This window comes from Coffea arabica, chromosome 11e, assembly GCF_036785885.1.
Source record: "Coffea arabica cultivar ET-39 chromosome 11e, Coffea Arabica ET-39 HiFi, whole genome shotgun sequence".
Lineage (NCBI taxonomy): Eukaryota > Viridiplantae > Streptophyta > Magnoliopsida > Gentianales > Rubiaceae > Coffea > Coffea arabica.
Genome location: NC_092331.1, coordinates 29376551 through 29383310, shown reverse-complemented (window position 1 = coordinate 29383310; position 6760 = coordinate 29376551).

Here is a 6760-nt window from a genome sequence, read left to right as displayed (position 1 = left end):
GTATGGTGGGACCAAGTGATTACAAGCTGAAGGAGATGTGGTGAACCAGCTATATCCACTTGGAGTGAGTTAAAATGCCATATGAAAAAGTGTTTTGTACCAAGTCACTACCATAGAGACATGTACCAAAAGTTCCAATCTTTGTCTCAAGGGAACCGCACAGTTGAGGACTACTACAAGGACATGGAGGTTTCCATACTTAGAGCCGACATTAATGAAGACAGGGAGACAATAGTCGTGCATTTTCTCAATGGTTTGAGACCAGAAATTGATGATCAACTAGAGTTGCAGCACTACATCGAACTAGGAGACATGATGGAGAAGGCAATCAAGATTGAGCAAAGACTTAAGAGGAGAGGTACAACCAAAAATTATACTTCTAGTTTCACTCCAACCCAATGAAATTTCCAACCTAGGAGAGATGATAAGTTTGCAGGAAATGCAGCAACCCCAAGGCCGAGAAAAGACCCAACATCAACCTCTCAACCAAATGCTTCTAAGTCCGATTCTAGTGGAGTTTCAAAACCAACAAATGATACCTCAAAACCCAAGAATTGAGACACTAAGTGTTGGACATGTCAAGGCGTCAAACACATTGCAAGTCAATGGCCAAATCAGCGAGCAATGATCGTGCTTCCTAATGGAGAAATTATTACTGATGATGAGGAAGAGGAGTATGCTGATATGCTTCCATTAGTTGAGGAAGATGAAGAATTGGAGGAAATACCAACTAGTGACAAAGTTGGGTTGGTAGTAAGAAGGGCACTAACTGCTCAAGCTAGTAAAGAGGAGTTTCAATGAGAAAACCTCTTTTATACAAGATGCCATGTGAAAAATAAAGTTTGCAACTTAGTGATTGATCTAGGGAGTTGCACTAATGTTGCTAGTGCATTGATGGTAGAGACACTCAACTTGCCAACTAGTGAGCATCCTCGACTTTACATACCCCAATGATTGAACAGCAGTGGTGAGGTATGTGTTCTTAAACAGGTTTTAGTTTTAGTTTTTTTTGGCATTGGTCATTATGAAGATGATATTATGTGTGATGTAGTACCAATGAAAGCTGCACACATTATTTTGGATCACCCTTGGCAATTTGATAAAAGAGTTATTTTTCATGGATTTTTGAACAAATACTCTTTTGTGCATAGTAATAAAAAATAACACTTGCACCTCTTACACCTCAACAAGTGCAAGAGGACCAAATTAGTTTGCAAAAAGAGTATGAACTGTATGCTGGGAGAAAGAAAAATTTGAGGGAAAAGAGAGTAGAACTAGCCAAGAAAAATCAAGAGAAAAGTGGAATGAGTATTCGGCTATTGATCTTAAAAAGGAAAGAAAAACTAGCATGATCGCAAGAGCTAAGAATGTGAGAAAGGCCTTATTTTCTAACCAGCTTTTGCTTGTTTTGTTTTGTAAAGAAATATTGCTCACTAACAAACTTGATGTTTCTATGCCTAGTGTTGTCACTAACCTTTTGCAAGAGTATCAAGATTTTTTTTCTGAGGGAATACCTAGTGGATTGTCGCCTTTAAGAGGAATTGAACATCCAATTGATTGCATTCCTAGAGCTTCACTACCTAATAAGGCACCATATAGGACTAATCCTGAGGAAACAAAGGAGCAACAAAGGCAAATTGAGGAGTTGCTGGGAAAAAGTTGGATTTGAGAGAGATTAAGTCCATGCACGGTACTAGCCCTACTTGTACCTAAGAAAGATGAAGGATGGAGGATGTGCACTGATTGTAGGGCAATTAATGCTATAATGGTAAATTATTGTCATCCTATACCTCGAATTGATGACATGCTTGATGAACTATATAGTGCTATAATTTCTACTAAAATTGATTTAAAAGGTGGTTACCATCAAATTCGCATGAAAGAAGGTGATGAATGGAAAACTACATTTAAGACAAAACATGGATTGCATGAGTGGTTATTCATGCCTTTTGGTTTAACTGATGAACCTAGTACTTTCATGAGACTTATGAACCATGTCTTGCGTCCATTCATTGGTAAATTTGTAGTAGTCTACTTTGATGATATCTTGATCTATAGTAAGAGTTTAGATAAGCACGTACAACATTTGCAAGCTATCTTAGATGTGCTTCGAAAGGAACAACTTTATGCCAACCTTAAGAAGTACAATTTTTGTACTAATCAACTTGTGTTTTTAGAATATGTTATGAAGAATAGGGAATACAAGTTGATCAAGCTAAGGTAAAGGCCATAAGTGAGTGGCCGATTCCTACTATTGTGAGTGAAGTAAGAAGTTTTCATGGTTTGGCAAGTTTCTATCGACGCTTTGTCAGGATTTTAGCACAATTGTAGCACTGCTTACCTCCATTGTCAAGAAGAATGTGCCATTTCATTGGAGAGAAGAACAATTTAAGTCTTTCCAATTACTTAAAATAGGCTCACACACGCACCTGTTCTTAGTTTGCCTAATTTTGATATATCTTTTGAAGTTGAGTGTAATGCTTCCGGTATAGGCATTGGACCTGTTCTACTTCAAGAAGGTTGTCCAGTTGACTACTTTAGTGAAAAGTTGAATGGAGTTTCATTGAACTATCCAACTTACGATAAAGAATTGTTGGCATTCATTCGAGCACTTTAAACTTGGTAATATTACCTTAGACCACGAGAGTTCGTCTTGCACACTAACCACGAGTCGCTAAAGCATATCAAATCTCAACTAAGTTGAGCAAGCGACATGCAAGATGGATAGTTTTTACAGACAACTTCTCGTTTGTGATTAAATATAAGACTGGTAAGTCTAATGTAGTTGCTGATGCACTTTCTAGGAGGTATACTCTTGTTGTTACATTAGAGGCTAGGTTGCTAGGCTTTGAGTTCATTAAAGATCTTTATGCAACTGATTCAGATTTTGGTGAGATCTTCATTTCTTTACCACGGCAAACCCATAAGCATTATTTCATTTCATAGGGGTTCTTGTATTATAAAGACAAGTTGTGCATTCCAATGAGCTCGATGCATGCTCTTCTCATCCATGAAGCACACGGTGGATAATTAATGGGTCATTTTGGAGTTGCTAAGATGTTGAGGGTTCTTCAAGAGCACTTCTATTAGCCAAAAATGAGACAAGATGTTGAATGTCACATTGAAAGGTGTGTGACATGTTATCATGCCAAATCTAAGGTAAATCCTCATGATCTTTATACTTCATAACCCATTCCAAATGAACCTTGGGTTGATTTGTCTACAGATTTTATACTTGGTTTGTCTAGGACTAGGAAAGGTCATTAATCCATTTATGTTGTTGTTGACCGTTTTTCTAAAATGACACATTTTATTCCATATCAAAAAACTAATGATGCTAAACATGTGGCTGACTTGTTCTTTCACGAGATTATTCATTTGCATGGAGTGCCTTGCACAATTGTGTCCGATAGAGATGTTAAGTTCCTTAGCTACTTTTGGAAGACTTGTGGTGTAAGTTAGGCACTAAACTGTTATTTTTCACTTCTAGCCACCCACAAACTGATGGTTAAACTGTGGTAGTTAATAGAACCTTATTGATACGAACTCTATACGATGACCAGGATCTAGAAGATAACTTGGTATCAACGTTGGAAGATGGAGTTGAGAATGACAAAAGGAACCGCTCGAGTTTCGAACTAGCGGTAGCTAGACGCCACGATTAAGTGCGTTTCTTAATCGATAAGTCTCCAATCACCTTAGGACAGCACTAAGATTCTCAAGTTAGCTTTCATAAGCCATGAAAAGAGGTTTCCCTCAACAGCACTTTGCTGAAAATTTCTTAATCTTATTAATCTGAAAATAATGTTGGACTAGGGCTTTATTTATAGCCTTTTACATTACTCAATAATTCTAACCAAACTTGGAAACAGTAACTACTTGCCTAAACTCTAACTCAACTAAAATAGGAAACTAACTAACTTTAATTGGCTCAATAATGGTCCATATGACCTTTAGCCATTTATTCCACCAAACTAACAATAGGAAATAGAAAAGAACTTAAACTAATAAAATTTAATAAAATTGAAAAATGAAATTTTCCATTAAACCGTGGGACTATTTCCTCATGATTATTAACCGGTTTGGTCCCATGGTTTGTAATCCGTCAACTGGTTGACACTTCAACTTGCACTTTAACGATTTTAGATTTAATGATCTGAACATGAGCTCACTTTTGCATCATTCTCTTCTCTTGAAAAAGATTTATCCTCAAATCATGGATGGGATGATTGAACACAAGAGAGCAAGTGGGTGATGAATCCCATGCTTAACATCACCACAGTGGTTCTCTTGGAATAAAGGATACTTGTAGATGTCACAAACCACACATTGCTACGTACATTTCACTTGGACAGCTTATAGATGCACACACTTCACGGATGTATTTCCTGAACAAAAACGCTCCAATAACCTTGGACCTCCCGCGAACAAGTGACACAACAAAGACCTTTATTACAGACTTCTTTAGCAAAATATTCATCAAAAGGATCACCCGTGGCTGCCAATTCGGACTCCAACAAGACGATGAAATTGTGATTTGCCAATGATTCCAATGGTAGCAAATGAAAGTCCTCAAATCCTATAAATGAGTAAGAACCATTGAGCTACTAGGACATAGAGAAAATAAGTCAAACAACCTAATACCCATGGCTAAAATTTTACAATCAGATTTGAAGAATTGAGTAAACAAGGAGTTAGTGTCCCTTAATTGATGGTATGTGTGCACACTAGGAGCTTGTACTTACCATCCATTGAATGTAACTCCATGAAAGTCTGTAACCTCTTCAAGTGATGTCGCCACAGCACATAACAAAAGAAGCTTTCTTCACCTTGTACCACCTGCAAAAATCAATTAACACTAAACAAGATGAAGTTAACATCACAGGAAAAAGATAATCCATCCCTGCACAAAAGTCAAGTTGAAGGAGGCTAATGTCAAAAACTTGTTCCTTACTCCCAACTCTCACTAACAAAGTTGATTTTCTCTCTTTCTCTTACCTCTTTTGTTCACTTTCTTTCTCACTCTCTTGTCTAAGCCTTACTTGATCCTCTTGAACCTAGTTAGGAGTGAGTGGTAAAGTGTCACCTTTCTACCCCCATGTACAAAGGAGTGCTTATTCGTGTATCCATTATAGCTGACACGCCTATCATACTGCCAAGACCTCCCAAGTAGTAGATGGCTAGCTTGTATTGGTACTACATCTGTGAGACCCCGAAAATTTTTCTTATTTGCTAGGCGTTTATTTTAGGCTTTTGGGCTTAATTTCAGTGTTTTCCTTAATATGTGCATTTTCTGGGGATTTTTATGAGAACATATGAATTTGAAATCATTTTCTTGAAATAAGTCAAGTTATGTGGTAATAGGGGTGTACAGTGGATGTGGGACCCACTAGGGCGATTGGTACAGTAAATGTGGTTTGGGGAAAATTTTATATATAGAGATTTTATTACCTTGTATTATGAGCTAATTAGAGGTTAGCTAGTTTAATTAAACATTTCAAGACAAAGGAGTAGGATAAGTTTGAAGAGGCTACTTGTTGCCTTTCTATTGGAGGTTGGACTTTTGACCATTTACTTTACCTTTCTAATAAGCAATTTTGACCCAAAAATTTCCTCATTTTCTCCTCATCTTGGCCGGCTATCCTTAGAGAGAAAAGAAAGAGAGCTCTTCAGCTTTTGCTTCATTTCTTGTCCCAAATCTTGAAATCCAACCATTGATTCCCCAAATTCCTCCATAAAACTTACTTGTTGGGTAGTATTGAAGTGTTTGGTGGTTTTGTTTGGAGGAGAAAGATTCTCATCTACCTTGTATGTTGTGTTCATAAGGTGAGTGGTTAAGGAATTGTTTCTTTGTTGGTTATGATGTGAAATTAGTAGGTGGTAGTGCTTAAAGATGCAATTTTGTGGATTATTTCATGACTTATGGTTGAGTTGGCTACTTTTTCTATTTATTGGGAATTTTTTTCTGTTTTATATAGTTGATTATAGTTGGCTAAGGTATGATAGCCTTATATTGAATAATTTAGAGCCTCTATGTCTTAATGGTGGTCAATTGCTATGTTGACTCGTGATTGAGTCTCAAACATGCTTTTCTTGCTTGTTTAGGTCGTACCGGTGATCCGGGGCCTACGTCTGACGCAAACTTGTGAATTGCTTGATTGCTTCGGTGAGTGTATCGTTAGATGGTTGTTTATACTTGTGAAGTGACTTGAATGACTTGAATGGGACGAGAGTGTACTTTATCGCTCTCGATTCCCTATTTGTATTACTGTTACTATTTGACTGTGAAATGGTATATGTGCATGATTTGATGTCTGTTAGGGCTATGCCCGATTATTACGGTGATATCTGAGCTCATCTCCTGAGGTCGTTATTCGAGTCGAGCCGGCAAGGGCTTGGGCGAATCGATAACGAACCTTTGGGTCACTGATAGTCTAGTGGAGTGTTAACTCCTCGACCATTTGGTATACTCGAGTAGTACCTCTTGTAACTGAAAGGTGTTCGGGCCCGGTAAGGGGGTGAACGGTGGAAGGAAATGGCATAAAGAGGAGTCTACGGTCTTGTTTTATCATCGACGGTTGACGGAGTGTCAACAGGTGTTATCAAGCACGACAAATGGAAAACGGCCCTTGAGGGCCGACCGTATTCTTTTATATGTGATTATTATCAATGAAGGCATTTGTGTGTTCGCTGGCCATGCATATTGTATATGTAAGTTTGGTACCTCACGAGCGTAAGCTCACCCCCGTCGTTTTGTTTT